The sequence below is a fragment of the Bison bison genome, unplaced genomic scaffold (assembly GCF_000754665.1).
Source record: "Bison bison bison isolate TAMUID 2011002044 unplaced genomic scaffold, Bison_UMD1.0 scf7180017864289, whole genome shotgun sequence".
NCBI lineage: Eukaryota > Metazoa > Chordata > Mammalia > Artiodactyla > Bovidae > Bison > Bison bison.
Window position 1 is genome coordinate 20,186,509 of NW_011494861.1, and position 18,851 is coordinate 20,205,359.

The window sequence follows — 18,851 nt, forward strand, 5'->3', positions numbered from 1 at the left end:
GAGGGTTCCCTTTTCTCCACACCCTCTCCAGCATTTATTGCTTGTAGACTTTTGGATCTCAGCCATTCTGACTGGTGTGAAATGATACCTCATTGTGGTTTTGATTTGCATTTCTCTGATAATGAGTGATGTTGAGCATCTTTTCATGTGTTTGTTAGCCATCTGTATGTCTTCTTTGGAGAAATGTCTATTTAGTTCTTTGGCCCATTTTTTGATTGGGTTGTTTATTTTTCTGGAATTGAGCTGCAGTAGTTGCTTGTATATTTTTGAGATTAATTCTTTGTCAGTTGCTTCATTTGCTGTTATTTTCTCCCATTCTGAAGGCTGTCTTTTCACCTTGCTTATAGTTTCCTTTAATGGCAATTACTTTTGGAGGAAAGGAAGGATTGTGATCCCAAAGTATACTCGGGACTTCTGGGCACTGGAAATGTTTTGTTTCATGAGTTTTTGCTTCACAATTTCTCACGAAACTAGATATTTTTCAATATTTTTTTAAAAAATATTTATTTATTTGACTTCACTAGGTCTTGGTCACAGCATGCGAGATCTTTGATCTTCATTGTGGAACATGGGATGTTTGGTTCCAGCGTGTGGAACCTTTCATTGCAATGTGTAGAAATCGTTAGCTATGACTTGTGGGGTCCAGTTCTCTGACTAGGGATCAAACCCAGGCCCCCTGCATTGCGAACTCAAAGTCTTAGCCACTGGACCACCAGGCCAGTCCCTACACTGGATGTTAATGTTTAATGAACTTTTATGTAAATGTGTGTGTTGTATTTCACACACATCTGCACTAAGTGTGCACAAACAAATACTAAAAGACTGAGATTTGTAAAAAGAAACCCCCTAGGTCAGTTTAGTTACTTTAAAAAATGGACGTGTTCAGTTGAATGAACATTTAAAACAATAAGCTAAATCTTATACATAGTCTCACGTAAGAATTCTCTAGTGTGGTGCGGAGACAGAGAGGAAAAGGCGTTGGCCGCCAGAGCCCAGGCCCCTTTCCAGCCAGCCCTGAGCCTCAGCACTCGTTTCCCAGGGCAGTTTTCAGGGTCTTGAGCCTCATCTGTAAAGAGGATCAGACCCGACTAGAACTCCTCTGAGAGTCTCCTGGTGTATTCTTGGGAGTTCTCTGTGGGAACTTTAATTCTTTAAAAATAGGAAATTCTTCCCATTTGGATGAGACTCTAAAGAACACGTACATCATCCGGGTCCTCTGTAAGTCCACCTTAAAGCTGACAGAGCCAGCAACACTCTCTGGTTATGATCACACTGGGGCCCAGAGGTGTTGCTTCGATTGTCTCAGGCCGGTAAGGTGAACGCACAAGTGGGCCTCATGAGTAGTGTCTGCGTTTGCCAAGTGACCTCATGGAAGGCTCACAGCCAGAGTTTTCATGGAAGTTTGAAGAGACCGTGTTGTGTGAGATGTGAGTCAGGGGACAATGCCCTACCCCCAAGAGGACTTGGCACCCAGTGACAAAGCCAGGGGCAGTTTACTCCACAAAATTATGCCATCTGTCTCATTAAAGGAATGCTGTTAACTTAAGATTTATTGCTTTGCTGTTGGGTTGTCACAATCGTGAAGCTGTTTTGATTTTATAGTTGTAGAAGTTACAAGCCTGTGGGATACATGCCTAGTTTCATGTCTGTACATAGCTAACTAACGACGCTATAAAAGTAATTTATATCGACCCTGGAAATCCTCAAACGTTTTTTTCTCGAGAAGGCACCACACGTTATTTGAATTTGATCATGCTGAGCCCTGTGACCTTCACTGACCCTCCGGTGATTCTGTTTCCATTTTGGAAGTCAAGCCCTTTCCAAATGAGTGGGAGGCTTGCCCTAGTGCAGCCTGGGACCCCAACCCTTTCATCTGTCGCAGTGAGACTCCACTGCACATGACTTTGCCCCTAGGGGACCTTTGACAGCATCGGGAGACATTTTTGGTTGTCGCACACGGAGCCAGGGCCCAGTCAACAGAGACAGGCTAAACATTCTACAATGCGCAGGACAGTCATAGCAAAGAAACTCTCTAGGCCGTAATACCAAGAGCGCCCTGGTTGAGAACTCCTGATTCCACTCCCTACAGCTTTCACGTTTATAGGAAGGAAGTCATCTCTGTGTTTGTTCCCAGATAATCAGGATAAGCCAGTAGTTTTTTTGTTTTTGTTTTTTTTTAATTTAATTAAAAAAAATTTATTTGGCTGCATTGGGTCTTAGTTGCAGCACTTTCGTTGGGAAAGTAGGGTCTTACGTTGCGGCACACGGACTCTCTAGCTGTGGTTCACGGGCTCCAGAGTGTGTTGACTCAGCAGTTGTGGTGGGTGGGCTTACTTGCCCTGCGGTACATCAGATCTTAGTTTTCCAATCAGGGGTTGAACCTGCACCCCCTGCATTGGAAGCACAGAATCTTAACCACTGGACCACCAGGGAAGTCCCAGGAGTTTTCTTTTATAACTTACCTTTCTTAGCACCTGTTTCCTTCTATGTGGGAGAAATGGACAAACAAAACCATCCCTCAGGTGTGAGGTCTGTTAACGTGACTGGCTTGATTTAGGAGTGGGAGTTTGCAGCCATTTTACTATTTTTGAGGCTCCCTTATTTCTGATCCTCTTCTATTGGGTTCTGAGCCTCTTCTGTTGGGGCCTGATCCACCATCTACATAGAGTGACTTTGCTCTGCGGGGACCTGGTCCCTGATGTTTATGACTGGTCTCTAGAGGGAACGTGCTCCAAAGTGATTCCCAGAGGAGCCGACGTCTCTTCCGGAATAAACCACTGGAAACAGTATTTGAGAGCTTCCAACCAATCTGAGGAATCTGGGTCAGTCTCCAAGGTTGATCTCAAGGCCCACATGGTTGTGTGTGTCTGTGTGTGTGTCTGTAGCAGCTGCTGGGGACCATCTGCCCTGTTGCTGTCTATCCCCGAGGAATTTGTTTTTTTCTTCCCCCAAGGAATTCTTGTATTTATTCATACAGATCCTGCTGGGTGTTCCTGGGTCCTGTCTCACCTCCCCCATCAGCTACTTAGCTCCTTGTGAACACAGCCTCCTGTGTCTTTTGCTGTCACTATGTAGCACCCAGCACGCCAGCAGGTGGCCCGCTCTGTGGTGGTCACACTGTCAGCGAGCCAGCGAAAATGACTGTGTTCAAATACAGGTCAGGTGGTTTTATGGGTGACAAGTTTCCTAAACGCCGTCCCAGTCCCCCTCAGCTTTTCCTCTGGCTTGTCTGTTGTTCTAGTGATCAGCATCCAGGCACCAACCAGCCTCTCGGTTTTGGAAGCATTAGAATCTATAACTTTTTCCCAACAAGATAACTGCCCTTAATCTCCAAGACCAAAAAAGGGGATGTTCTCTCACTCACTTGGCCGGGCAGGCTGCCCGAGGTAGGGGTTCTGAGCGCTCCTCCATCTCTATTCCGTCTAGCCCTCCTCCCTACCACACTCCCACAGGGTCACGGAGAGCGCGGCGGATGGGACTTCATCCAGCCCTGACAACCTCTGATTTGAGGCAGCCGAGAGGATGTCTCACATCCTAAGACCACCACCCTTTCCTCCCTGTACCCACTCCTTTTTAAAAGAAAAAAAAATTCCTCTCTAATGTGTAGTCTTTCAAAAACACAGTTGGGGGCATCATGCCTCTTGCACAACATGGGTGCCCCTAGGGTATGGCCAACAGGGCCCTTGTTTCCTGGCCAACACTTTAAGGGTCTGTTCAAATCCCACAGCTGAGACACACCACCCACAGACCTCTTCTTCCCAGGGGCTCTTTGGTCAACACCCCTTCCTCTCTTCCAGGTACCCTGCTCGGGGTGCCTGCCTCCTGGGTCCTGCACAGCTGGGGGCCTGCATGGCTCAAGGCGACTCACTGCAAAGGAAACACAAACCATAGTGAAGGAAGGAAGAAAATTGAAGGCCTGAGAAGCTGAGCATTGGGTATAAGGAAATGAGGCTGGACCACAGAAAGGAAGGCCATCATGGGGTCAGAGCTCAGAAGGGTGACAAGCACAAGGGAGTAATGTTATAGGAGACATGCATGCCTGCTAAGTCATTTCAGTCATGTCCGACTCTGCAAGCCTTTGAACTCTAGCCTGCCAGGCTCCTCTGTCCATGGGATTCTCCAGGCAAGAATACTGGTGTGAGTTAATATGTCCTTCTCCAGGGAATCTTCCCAACCCAACGGAGATCAGGGATCAAGACCAGGGATCAAACCCAGGTCTCTTGTGTCTTCTGCACTGGAATTGGGTTCTTTGCCACTAGCACCACCTGGGAAGCCCCTAACAGGAGACAGGTGAATGGAAATGGATCTGGTGAGGTCTGTTAGCCATGCCTCTCTTGTGGAATCTGGTGATATTTTAGGTTTGGGATGGAGTGAAGAGAGAGAAGGACATGATGGCCTTAGGATAACTAGGCAACACTCAACAATCCTTTGGTCCATTTCAGCCAGACTTTACATCGACGATGTCCAGACCTGGGGGAAGGGGAAGGAGTAGCTGTGACTTTCCCCTGCCTTTACACAGACACAGTGATGACTTGGAGCCCCATCTATGACTCTGAAAGGGCGGCAGACCCTGTTGTAGCTCAAGTGTAGCAAGCCCCCAGCACAGTGGTGGGGAAGAGCTAAATGAAGCCCTCCACCTGGTGTGAGCCAGAACTAACTTTAGTCTCCCAGGAGCACATGCAAAGTGGGTCACCAGCTGCCCCATCATCTCGTCCAGGGACACTTCTGTTTTATATCCTGCACTGGGGGCTTTGGCGTGTCTCCATGCTCACCCTCCGGTTCCCTGGCCAAGAACATCTTAAACTCACATAGGACTCCTTATTCCCTTGGCAACAGCCAGCTTCCTCCTCCCCTCCTACCCCAGAAGCAAAGTCACAGTTTCTGAACTTCTGCCCTGGGTCAGGAAGATCTCCTGGAGAAGGAAATGACAACCTTCTCCAGTGTTCTTGCCTGGAGAATTCCATGGACAAAGGAGCCTGGTGGATTACAGTCCATGGGGCCGCAAAGAGTTGGACATGACTGAATGACTTGCATCCTGGTTAGTGGGCCCCATGGAGACAGGGCCCTTGTGGAGGGCCTGGGTTATAAGCAGGGAGGAAGATGGGGAGACAACTCATCCCTGTGAGACGGGATACAGTCAGGTCAGGAGCCCATGGTCCAGACTGCAGAAGATCCAGGCTCCGGTTTTCCTCTTCCCCTGGCTGCTGGCGTCTTATTCTTGTCATGGTTGATTAGCTCCCTAAGCAGAGAAAATTAAAGGAGAAAAATGGAGGAGAAATTAAGAGCTCTGGTAAAAGATCTGGTGGGGAAGGAATTTAATACCAATGAACCAACTGAAATTGCAATTGCCGCATCCACTCCCTATCCCTTTGTGATACATAGAATTAAATCTTGAGTGTAGGCACCAAACACATTTTACACCCATTCACCAATGGGTTCTCTGGTCTTCAGCTTGAAATCTGCTGAGCTTGAGGTCAGGATGTCCCCCTGGGACACAGAGGTGACACCACATCCACAGCTGACCGGCAGGCTGAATGGCAGGGAGCCCCGCTTGTGCAGATAGCTGGGTAGTGGCCACGGGGAGTGTGGGTGATGTCTCGTGGGCACCATGGAAAGACGCAAGGATGGGCTGTGGGAGTGGAGAGGGCGGAAGAGGCAAAGAAACGTCTCTTCCCACATCATTCTCTGGGAGAACACCTAGGTCCTAAAGCCTGGCCCTGAGGGGTGACCACATTTCAGAGGAACATCAAGGAGCAGATCTGAGCAGTGTGAAGAGGCCAAACAGTGAAAGCCTCGAGTGCCGCTCTGGCAAGCAGAGTGGATCTTGCTGCCAGGCATCTCAAGGCTCAAGGCTTAGAATTCTCTGCCAGTGACCTCACTCCTTTCACAGTATTTATTCTTTCTCTTCATGGGACTCTGCCACTCAAAAGGAAATTCAGTGCTTAGTGACATAAGAGAGACAAACACTGCATGGTATCACTCACTTGTGGAATCTAAAACATACAACAAGCTGCTGCTGCTGCTGCTAAGTCGCTTCAGTCGTGTCCGACTCTGTGCAACCCCATAGACGGCAGCCCACCAGGCTCCCCCGTCCCTGGGATTCTCCAGGCAAGAATACTGGAGTAGGTTGCCATTTCCTTCTCCAATGCATGAAAGTGAAAAGTGAAAGGGAAGTCGCTCGGTCGTGCCCGACTCTTAGGGACCCCACGAACTGCAGCCTACTAGGCTCCTCCGTCCATGGGATTTTCCGGGCAACAGTACTGGAGTGGGGTGCCATTGCCTTCTCTGATACAACAAGCTAGTGAATATCAAAAAAGAGCAGGCTCACAGATACAGAGAACAAACTGCTGATTACCGCTGGGGAGTGGGAAGAGAGAGGGACAAGATAGGGTAGGGGATTAAGAGGTGCAAACTACTGTGTATAAAATACATAAGCTACAAGGATATGTCATACAACACAGGGAATATAGCCAATATTCTAGGATAACTATATGTCAAATATAACCTTTGAAAATGTGAATTACTATATTGTATACCTATAACTTATATAATACGGTACATCAACTATATGTCAGTAAAACCTTTTAAAATGAGGGACCAAGTTTTAAGAAAAAGAAAAAAAGGAAAAAGAACATGCAAGATTTGGCTTTGTAATTCCAGAAAAACTCTCTGTGGTTCCACTAAAGTCAAGTGGGCTATGAAACTATAGGAAATGTCAAAACAGGTGCAAAAGGAGGAAGTAAATCTCTTCTGAGTAACTGCTACATTAGGCTCTATTTGCCTATGGGATGCAGGGTGAAATTGTTGTCCCCATTTGAAATCCAATATCTACCTTGCCCAAAATGGGCCATCCAAACCACTAGCCTTTTAACAAAGTCAACTTTCTCTCTCTTCAGAGGTGACTGTTGGCATCATTGGCCTGAAACCACTCTACCATTCTACTAGCAGAATTTGTACCATTGGCTGAGGTCCCACCCAGAGAACAGTCAATCCAATTTAATATAACAAACTTGCATATACCTTTGGTATAGAGCTGGTGACTATCTGTGTTAGTCACTCAGTCACGTCTGACTCCTTGCAACCCTGTGAACAGTAGCCCACCAGGCTCCTCTGTCCGTGGAATTCTCCAGGCAAGAATACTGGAGTGGGTTGCCATTCTGTTCTCCAGGGGATCTTCCTGACCCAGAGATCAAACCCAGGCCTCCTGCATTGTAGGCAGATTCTTTACCAGTCGAGCCACCAGGGAAGCCCTGGTGACTATCTGGGAACGAACGATTACAACTCAGGCCACCCACTCTGAGTATCACACGATAGAAGGAGACCCCTAGCAATGTGGGCAAGCTGACAGGTAGCAGAGAACAAGCGTGGGCACCATCTTTTACTAAACCACCGTCCAGATCAAACCACGATTTAAGTCAGCCCATGACTTTGAGGAGCTGACATGGTCCCTTCTGATGAACCAGGGTTCCCACCACCACCACCCTCATTCCTATGATCTTTGGCTCTGCAGGTGGGAGGGCCTGGAGTGGGTGTGTTATCACACCTCAGGCTGCCTTTCGCCACATGTAGTGCTGCCACAGACAGTGCCGAGCAACGGGAACATCAGGCATCATGTTTTCTCTGACACAACTCTGAGGAGAGACTCAGCTTTTTTGCTTTGTATGGACCTGGGGTATGCTTAGAGGGGAGAGGAGATGGCCTGGGTGTTCCCTGCTAAAAGGGTCTTCCCGGAGAGTCATAAAGCCAAGTAACTAAATCAGCCAGCACTCATGGAGTCCTGCTGTGGCGGACTCTGTGGTCCAGGTGAGAGCGCCTGAGGGCAAGCCGGTTTGGGCGTCCTGGTGTGGGACTGAGGCATAGACGTAGGTCTATCAGTCAGGAAAAAGGTGAAGAAGGCCATCCACAAATAACAACATGGAGGGGAGGAAAACCTTAGAGATATTGCCTTGGAGACGACTATTTCTCTTTGGAAACCATACAAGTAAGTAAATCACACTCTTTGGGTCCTGAGAGATGTGGCTTTGTCCCCTATCCAAGGATGTGGAGCTGTCGTGGGCTAGGCATGTGTGGAGAAGCCAAGGAAAGGAACGTCTCACACTTCCATGGCATTTTACAGCTGCTTTTACCCACATGGTTACACTTGATGTTCACAGAAACTGCTGAAGGGGACAAAAATTACTATCTTCATTTCACGGATGGAAACTTCCCTGGTGGCTCAGATGGTAAAGCATCTGTCTACAATGCAGGAGACCCCGGTTCAATTCCTGGGTCAGGAAGATCTCCTGGAGAAGGAAATGGCAACCCATTCCAGTATTCTTGCCTGGAAAATCCGATGGACGGAGGAGCCTGGTAGGCTACAGTCCATGGGGTTGCAAAGAGTCGGACATGACTGAGCGACTTTGCTTTAAGAGAGGTTAAATGACTTCTTGAAAGCCCCACTCTTTCTACGTGGCAGAGCCCGGATTAGAACCTGGGTGTTCTAACTTTAAATTCAGAGATCTTGCAGCCCTACAGTGGTGGTTTTTAAACCGTGTGCCCAACAAAACATCCTGGGAGAGGAAGGGGACTCTGGCATTTCCAACCCCCACTCAGATGGGAGCAACTCCAATTTCATTTGCTTTCTCTGTTGGTGTTCCAGTCAAGATTTTGTGTATTTAAAAAGGGGGTTTGGTTTAGGTTGGAAATTCACTGAGCTCTGCCATGATCCTTCCAGTGGGGGCTCAGCTGCAAGACAAGGAGCCCATGTAGAAGACATACAAGAAAGGGAGGGATGAAGATAGCAGCTCAAGAGGCAGACTCCCACATGTGCATGCCCGGCACCTCAAGACTTCCCTTAGGGAGGGAGACAAACAGCTGAAGCCTGTCGATCCGGGGAAGTATTTCCTGGCTCCACATCATGGGGTGCTGCCTGGTCAGCTTTGTGGGATCTTGTCCAGACAAATCTAATGCCCTCAGCAGACTCTGAGTCACAAACCATCCAAGCTCAATCAGCTATTGCAGCCTCATGCCTTGTAAGCATGTTTGCAGCCTCCTCCAATGCCCAGCCTCCAGTGAAGCACCTGCTTATCCTGAGGGTTGGCTTATGGCTGAGGCATCACCTGTTCGTGGGGTGAGCCCACTCAGGGTGTCACCCCTACACCTGAGCCCTGAGGCTTCCCAGCCATTTGTCCCTTTTCTCTGAGCTCTTCTTCGATAATACTGTCTGCTCTCTCACTGTGCTTCTGATCTTTCTAGGAATCTGCATTACAACCTTCTGGTTTAAGCTTCTCTAAATAGGAGCTGTTTAGAAACAGCCTGCTTCTCTCCCCATTGTCCCAGCTGGCAAGTATTTTGGCTTACCAAGGGCCTCTTGGAGCTGGGTGGAGTAGGGCAAATCACTGAAGGTTGGGTTTTGGCCCTTTAACCTGGGCTATGAAAAAGCCACCTGCAAGACTTGCCTAAGGTCTGACTCTACTGTCATCGTGGTTGATGAACATAATTCCATCCTTCTGTTCAGATTTTACAAAGCTCTTACAGTTTACTTTTGTCATTTGTTTTTATATCTCTCTCCTTAAACTAGGTATGACAGAAAGAAATCAGATAGACCTGGGTTCGAATTCCAGCTTTGGACTTACTAAAACTGTAGGATCTTGGACAAGCTACTCAACTTTTCTGACCTTTCTTTTCCTCATTTATAAAATATTGTAAAGTTAAAAAATAAAATAAAATAAAAAATAAATTAAAAAAAAGAAGAAACCACATGAGCAGAAAACATTAAAAAAAAAAAAAGAAGAAGAATAAATGAGGTAAAGAATCCTGTACAGTGTTTAGCACAGAGTCAGATTTCAATAGATGCTGGTTTCAAGGATCTAAGGATAAAGCCCAAAGTTTACCCACATTGGTTTCCCTAAAATCTAGTATAGTGGCTGGTACCTAATACATACTCAGTAAATATTTATTGACAGTATGAATACATGAGGAGTGAATCAAGAGGACATATATGAAACTGATAAGTCAGGCCACAGGAAGAGTTGGAAAAATTTGTTGAGTTCTGTAAAACAAGTAACAGTATTAGAATTTGAGCAGTGAGTAATATATCCTAAAGAGGTAATCAAGTGCTCAAAAATGTATTTACAAAGATGTTCATTATTGTGTTCTTTACAATAGTGAAGCTTTTGAGATAACCTACATGTCCTTCAAAATGGTCTGAGTACATTAAGTTGATTTAATGTAATAAAACACTATGTACCCATTTTTTAAATGTATATTTAGAAGTATTGTATGTATGGATGGATGTGAGAGTTGGACTGTGAAGAAGGCTGAGCGCTGAAGAACTGATGCTTTTGAACTGTGGTGTTGGAGAAGACTCTTGAGAGTCCCTTGGACTGCAAGGAGATCCAACCAGTCCATTCTGAAGGAGATCAGTCCTGGGATTTCTTTGGAAGGAATGATGCTAAAGCTGAAACTCCAGTACTTTGGCCACCTCATGCGAAGAGTTGACTCATTGGAAAAGACTCTGATGCTAGGAGGGATTGGGGGCAGGAGGAGAAGGGGATGACAGAGGATGAGATGGCTGGATGGCATCACTGACTCGATGGAGGTGAGTCTGAGTGAACTCCGGGAGTTGGTGATGGACAGGGAGGCCTGGCGTGCTGCGATTCATGGGGTGGCAAAGAGTCGGAGACGACTGAGCGACTGAACTGAACTGAACTGAACTGATAATCTGTGCAAAGAGCTGACTCATTGGAAAAGACCCTGATGCTGGGAGGGATTGAGGGCAAGAGGAGAAGGGGACGACAGAGGATGAGATGGCTGGATGGCATTGCTGACTTGATGGACGTGAGTCTCAGTGAACTCTGGGAGTTGGTGATGGACAGGGAGGCCTGGCGTGCTGCGATTCATGGGGTCACAAAGAGTCGGACATGACTGAGTGACTGATCTGATCTGATCTTAGAAGTATTATGCTATAAAAATAGCAAAAATATACTTTAGGTGAAATGGTATATTATAAAATCTCAGTCTTATAAAATTATCTATTTATCTATATTTCAAAAGAAAAAAAATCCCTGGTGGTCCAGCAGCTAAGACTTTGTTCTCCCAATGCAGGGGGCTTGGGTTTGATCCCTGGTGGGAGAACTCAGTCCACGTGCTGCAACTAAGCATTTGCATGCTGGAACTAAAGATGCCAGCTAAGCCCTGGTACAGCCAAATAAACAAAAGTAAATATAAAAAAAGAAATGCTTGCAAGAGTATTAAGACAGTGAACGGTTGTATCTGGATGGTAGAATTATAGTAATTTTTAAAATATATTTTCAACATTGTTTGAATTTTATGAATCTCATTTTATAATCAGGAAAACTTTTCTTTTGGAAACCCAGAATATACAAAGGGTATAACAATCAGTGGATTTTGTTGTTGTTTGTCTTTGGTTGTAAATGTCAAAACCCAGTATGAACTCCTTTAGATTCAAAGGGAAATGTGTATGGAAGGCTGATATAACTATAGGAAGGTGGAGGTGTTGCTGTGCCTTGGGAACAGCTGTGAATGCCTCTGTCACATGACATCTTGGGGTGTTGATATCGTTCATTCTACCACAGGCCAGCTTCCTCCCCACGGCAGGAAACACCACCATCTTGATGAGTTCTGAGCTGCTAGTCTCCACCACAGAGGGAAATGAGCATCGTACTTGGTGGTCCTTAGGTCATAAATTCCGAAGGTGCACTGCAGTTGGCCCCACTGGTTCAGCTGTCTGTCCAGCATGCAGTCACTTGGCCCAGGGCAAGACATGCTCTCTACAACTGGCCCAGCTTGTGGCCCACTCCCACCCTTAGGTCCATCAGTGTGAACCAGCCAGCAAGGTCCTGTGAAAAGAGCTTGATTAACGGGTTGAGGAATGGTTATCCTCTTCCCCTGCACTCTTCTGCTGTGAACTGATATTTCCTCAGAGGTGAGGAAGAGAGGATAGGCTTAATTTCTGTTTTCACAGGAGGGTAGGGGAGGCTGGAGGTAGAGGGGTGGCCAGAAATTGAATGGACAGTTGTCAATATCAGGGGCAGTAAGTGAAATTCCTGGACATGTCCCTGTGCTAGTGCAAAAGTCATCTGAGTTCTCCAAGGGCTTACAGTTCAACCCAAAGGCTAAATGCTAGTTGGACAGAGGCAGTAGCTTTTGTTGTTCTCGCTACCTGACCTTTCTTCCCAGGCACCTTTCATCACTTCCTTGTTAAGAAAGGAGAAATATATCTTCTAAAGTATGGTGGATTTTCTAAGTGCCTTTCTTGGAACAACCAGAGCTCAACAAAACATTCACTGGTTTCCATTCCTCTGTGCATTCCCTGCTGCATTTACTTACTTAGGCATGGTCATTTCATTTCTTTCCAAAATAGAGCGACTGTGCCCTGAAAATAAACACTTACAAATACAGTAGGATCTTATGATCTCATAGTCTACTGTTAGAATTCAACTTGGAATAAGGTCTTTGGTTTGAATGAGATCACTGCGCTGTGAGTCCCTGATGGTCAAGGATTGTGTTTATGTTATCTCTGAGCCCCAGCTCCTGGAGCAATGCTGGCCCACAGTAGGTCCTTAGAAGTTAATGGTACTCATAACTCTTATGGTTCATTCTTAACATGTTTGTTTTTTTTTTGGGGGGGGGTGGTTCTATTAGTGTTTTTTCTTCCTCCTTACATTTTTTTCTATTAAAGATGCCACACATTTCCCCAAATCTGGTTCCTGCAGTAAACCATTTTCAGAAGCTTGTTCTTCCTCTGAGCCTTTTCAGTGATGTTCTCTGTACCTTGTTCTACAGTATTTCCCCCACATAATTCATTTTTGACCTCTTTACTCATCCTTGACCAAGGTAAGATGTATCCTCCCACCAACAAAGAGACTATTTGGAATGCCTTGGGTTGGGCTCATTGTCTACTTGGGCACTGGCTGAATCCTTTTCTTATTTTATATTGATAGATGGCACAGGGTCATGGGTTCAACTCCCAGCCTGCTACAGGTAAATATCTTGTTCTTGCAGTGGATTTAATCCAGATTCACAGTAAAAAAAAAAAAAAAAATTGCCCTGAAAGATCTGCTGGATCTCAGCCTATTTCCTTTTGCCCCCAAATAATATAGCACTGATGAGATTATATTTCCAAGATGCACAGAAGGATTTTAACATGACATTATCTACCTATAGACTTACAAGTCTCAGCCCTTAATAGCCACTACAGTGAGCACATTGTAGCGTGTTTTCTTTGTACTGATACTTGATAATTACTGAGCACTGAGGGAAGAAAAAAGAGTGTCTTTCCTTTCCTAATTAGCATAAAGAGGTATGGAATGAAAAAAAAATCCACCAAAAGTCATGGCAACATTTTTTCCCATTTGCATAGCCATATGTCATTACTATGCATTATTCACCTTGCTTTTCAATGTGAAATTGTTTTTTAGTTGCAAGTAAAGAGAGAGATATATATTGGAGAAGGAAATGGCAACCCACTCCAGTGTTCTTGCCAGGAGAATCCCAGGGACAGGTGGGCTGCCGTCTATGGGGTCGCACAGAGTCGGACACGACTGAAGAGACTTAGCAGCAGTAGCAGCAGCAAAGAGCGAGATATAGCAACAGTGACTTAAATGAAAAGGGCAATTGTTTTTATTAAACAAGAAGTCCAGAGGTATGGTCTTAGGGGTGGCCTGAGAGCTCAACTGTGTTATCAGGATCTTTCTCTCTTTCTCACTCTGACTTACTAGGCACCTTGCTTGTCATCATTATGCTTATTCCCTCATAGACTTAATGTGGCTACCTCGGCTCCAGGCATCACATCCATATTCCAGATAGGAAGGCAAAAAGGGATGACAGCAAGCTTTCCTTCAAGTTTGTCTCTTTGATTAGAAAAGAAAAATTTCCTGGCAAACTTTTATGTTTCATTGGTCCCAGTTGATAACATTTCAGTCCTAGCAGCAAGGAAGAATGGGAAAGGGTTTTTCAAAGAGAAAAAGTGTTATACAATCATGACTAGATGGAACTTATTGATCTTAATTTATTCCCTGAGTCAAGGTACATTGCTGCTACACACCACTGACCTCCATCATCATTCAAACAAAATCAGTGTTGTGTTAGCAATGATTGCTGACAGTCAAGAGCAACCTTGGCAGCCTATTTTTGGCCGTGGTGATGATAGCTATAAAACTTAGCAGTGTTCTCCTAAGATAGAGGTACTTTGAATATAATGAGATGATATATGATTTTAATCACTGATAATGAATATGGAGTCAGTGGAACTGAATATTATCTAATATTACATACTTAAATATGACAGCATGACTTGTTGAACTCAAGAAGACTACAGAGACATCAAATCAAATAATGTTTGTACAACCTCCCTTTCTTAAAGCAAGTAATTTCAGAACCCCATATATAAGGAATTATAAACACCATTTGCACTGGTTGCTCAAATTTCTCAAGCAAGCAAATTCTGAGAATCACATACTTCAAAGAGCCCTTTCTAGTCTGCATTTCTACACAATTTGAAGTGAAAGGTATTTGTTGGGTTGTGGCTTCCTCCACCCAAGCAAAGGCTGCCAAGGCCCACTGCCAGCTCCTGTTTCTTCCCCTACCATTACTGTCTCACAAGCTCGTCCTTTAGTAAAGTTAATTTTGATATTAGAAGTCTTCTCTTTGGGCTCACAAGGTGAAAGGTAGGGAGTTCAGGTGATGGGGCCATCCCAGATGGCCTAGGATTAAGGCTTTCCTAGAAAGCAAGACTTTGAAGGCTGAAACCAGGACAGTCCTAGGCAAACCAAAATGGTTGCTCATATTAGGAGTTGTCACCAACGTGAAATGATTCATGAGGGAGAGGGAGTTTGAGAGGAAAGAAGGAGAGGGATGGGACTTCCCTGGTGGCCCAGTGGCCAGTGAAGGGGGCTTGGGTTCGATCCCCAGTCAGGGAAATAGACCCCACATGCTACAACCAAAGATCTCGCATGCAGCAATGAAGACCCTGTGCAGCCAAATAAATAAACATAGAAAAATAAGTACTTAAAAAAAAAAAAGTAAGGAGAGGGAGGGAGGACCTGAGAAGTCATGGCCATTTAACCCAACTCTGAATTGTGTGACTTTTCTTTCCGTTTTAATAACTGGGGTTCCTGCACATCAACTCACCAGTGATACACGAACTCATCATTTTGTCAGGTTCTCTACTCTTCCAACCCGTACACAATTGCCCATTTTCCACCTCCCAGTTCCATGTCTCTATTTTTCTCAGTTTCTATTTCTATCCACTGAATTCAATGGCCTTGCAGGTGAATGTTTGAAGTCCCCTCTACTCCAACACATAGCAATGATAGATAACATTTCCAAGAGAATTTAAAAAGTCATAATCACACTAAAAAATGAGATACACATGTCCATGATCCTGGAACTGAAATGTGAAGTGATGAGTTAAGGCTGATCTGAGGGCTTGGCAGGCTTTGGATCTGGAAGGAGGTAGTAGGAACTGTGAGTTTGGCTTCTGCAGGTACACCACAGGGGAAATGTGCTCTGCAGGAGGCATGGGAACCAGAATCACGCTCAGAGCTCACAACTAGAAGCCAGAGCAGGGCTACCCTGGCCTGTGAATTGAGCCTGAAAGCCTGCTGCCTAGCACTACCTGGCATATAGCCTAGTGCCTTTGGAACCAGCCTCAAACTCAAACCCCAGAAGGGTGATGCATAGAGAAAAAGAAAGGCAGAAAGCATTGCACATGTTGATGACCCTGTAAACCCAACTTTAAAATGTATGAAAGACTCTTATACCAAGAAAAGACAACCAATAAAATCAATAGTTGGAATATGAGTTTTTTTTTTTTTCCAGAAAAAAAGATAACAAAAACGTCTGAAAAAAGACTTGGAAAATATGTACATTTAGAATCCTTAAAGAGATACATGAAGACATTATGCATATGCCACTGATCTATTCTGTATTGAAACAGGCAGAAATGAAATAAAGATTAGAAATTATGAAAATATAATCATTGAAAAAATTCTAAACTTAGTAGAATAAATTTTAAACTAAACATAGCTGAAGAGAGAATGAAATTGGAATTGGGAGGAATTCACCCAGAATGTAACAGCTTCAAAGGGGTTGCACGAATAAGGTAGAGAATGCCAGGTGCTATGGGCTTCCCAGGCGGCGCTAGTGGTAAAGAACCCACCTGCCAGTGTGAATAGACTAAGAGACTCAGGTTTGATCCCTGGGTTGGGAAGATTCCTTGAAGAGGGCATAGCAACCTGCCCCAGCATTCTTGCCTGGAGAATCCCATGGACAGAGGAGCCTGGCGGGCTATAGCCCATAGGGTCACAATGGATCAGACATGACTGAAACGACTGAAGCAGCTTAGCATGCATGCCCGTCAGGTGCTGTGGTTATGGACTGGGGGCTCAGGAAAGGCTTGTCCAAGAAGACATTTGAGGGACTTTCCTGGTGATCCAGTGGTTAAGAATCTGTCTTTCAATGCAGGGCCCTTGGGTTGATCCCTGGTTGGGGAACTAAGATCCCACACACCATGGGGCAAAGAAGCCCCCTCACTGAAACTAGAGAAGCCCACTTGCTGCAAGAAGATCCAGTGCAGCCAAAATTAAAAAAAAAAAAAAAAGATATTTGAGCAGTGACCTGAGCAAGTAAGGATGTGAGTGATGCAAATGTAAATAAAAATTAATCAAAATCAAAGATACACAATAGTAATAATAGCTAGTTTCCAAGTTGCTGGAAGGATTAAATAGCATACCTAAAACACATGTCCAGTGCCTGACAATAGTAATTACAATTTTTACTGTTATAAATAATAACAAAGGTTTAGGAGCTCTGCTTCCCTTCCTAAGAACGTGAGTAAATAGAATAGAATTTATACTTCTGCCTCCAAACTGAGGGGCCTTTTGCCACCTCTGCTAGAGCCCCAGCCTCATTCCCAGGAGTCTCAAATCAGCTGATGATTTTTTGAATCTAATAAGGGTGGATTTAGCTCTTTGTGACAAAGTGGCTGGAATGCTGTCGGCTGTCCATATGCCTGTCTTCTCCTTCTGCTTCTCTCCCTGGAGAAAAACTCTATTTTTCCCTCTAGCATTAACTAAACAATCCAGTCATGTCCAAAAGACAGAGATGACATTTTAATATATCCAGGCAACATGGCTAGTGGTTTCTTTGCAAATCTTGCAATTTTATCAGCACAGCTCTAAGCATTTCTCCCTGTTTTGTCTTGTCTGGAGCCTCAGAGAACTCCTGACAGAGGTCACGAAAGGGGGAGGGGACAGAGCCTCCCTCTCTCTGAGCATGGAGCCTTTTCGAGGCGCAGGCCCCTCATGGAAACATTCCCTAATGAAAAGGACAAAATAAGACTGCTTCCCAACGAACAGCAACAGAATGTTCCACTGGACAGAGAGCAGCTTCTTGGGACGTGGGAATCTGAGAGACTGGATTGCATTCAAAGAAAATGCCCTCAGAGTGATAAAGAGCAAGTCCTGGGGGTTCAGCAATAGTCAAGATTCCAGGCTTTAAAGGGAGGGGGTTTCCCTGCCAAGGCCTGGGGGTGGGGCTGGTTATCCTAGGAGCTGAACTGGGATGTGGGATTCTGATGATTCAGGACATGAGGTGGAGCAGCTTCTTCCTCTCTTGAGCAAAGCAGAAAAGGGAGGCTTGATGGACCAGAAAGAAGATAGAGATACAGAGTGTGTCTGTGTGTTACTAACCAGAAGAGACAAAAGTGTCCCACCGTCTCTGAGTCCTTGGTCAGGAAAAGGTTGTTTTAAGGAGGAAAGAAGGAAGAAGAAGAAGAAACATTTCCTTTTCCTGCCACTAAGACTTGTATTTGCACTCAGCTCCTGCAGGGTTCTTCCCTGATAGCTCAGTTGGTACAGAATCTGCCTGTAATGCAGGAGACACCAGTTTGATTCCTGGGTCGGGAAGATCCGCTGGAGAAGGGATAGGCTACCCACTCCAGTATTTTTGGGCTTCCCATGTGGCTCAGCTGGTAAAGAATCTGCCTGCAATGCGAGAGACCTGGATTCGATCCCTGGATTGGGAAGATCCCTTGGAGAAGGGAAAAGCTACCCTCTCCAGTATTCTGGCCTGGAGAATTCCGTGGGACTGTATACTCCATGAGGTCCCAAAGAGTCAGATACAACTGAGTGACTTTCACTTTCACTTCGGGGGTGTGAGGCAGGCTAGCAGACGTTGCATAGTGGTCCAGGCAGTCACCTCAGCATGTCAGTCCAGCACAACTGTCCCACACTAGCAAGTCTATTAAAAAAAATCTTCCTCTTGAGTTCTTTTTTCCCCCAAAAAACTGCACACTTCACCAAGTATGAATTATTTTTAAAAAATAATAAAGAACTGAGCATTTTGACTTAGGCTTAAATTGGAGGTAAATATTTATGCTTGGGGTGGGAGAAGATAACAGGAATTACAGGGATAAATAGTGGGATTTTAACATCTCCACATCGCATGAGGCAGATAGCCTCTGATATCTTCTGAAGGAAAAGAATCTTAAGTTTATGTCACATTCAAAACAAAATGAAAATTTAAAATCAGATGCTTGGGGTGAGGTTCAGTTCAGTTCAGTTCATTAGCTCAGTCGTGTCCGACTCTTTGCAACCCCATGAATCACAGCACGCCAGGCCTCCCTGTCCATCACCAACTCCCGGAGTTCACTCAGACTCATGTCCATTGAGTCGGTAATGCCATTCAGCCATCTCATCCTCTGTCGTCCCCTTTTCCTCCTGCCCGCAATCCCTCCTAGCATCAAGGTCTTTTCCAATGAGTCAACTCTTTGCATGAGGTGGCCAAAGTACTGGAGTTTCAGCCTCAGTATCAGTCCTTCCAATGAAAACCCAGGACTGATCTCCTTC

General features: G+C 45.2%; 1 long non-coding RNA gene across 1 annotated transcript in view; it reads right to left on the reverse strand.

Annotated features, from left to right (window-relative positions):
* Positions 1 to 5,054: 5,054 nt before the first annotated feature.
* LOC104996015 overlaps positions 5,055 to 18,851 on the reverse strand; it is a 26,599-nt gene continuing 12,802 nt past the window's right edge. The window contains exon 3 of the long non-coding RNA XR_826133.1: positions 5,055 to 5,239. This is a non-coding gene — a long non-coding RNA (uncharacterized LOC104996015). The remainder of the gene's footprint in view (positions 5,240 to 18,851) is intronic.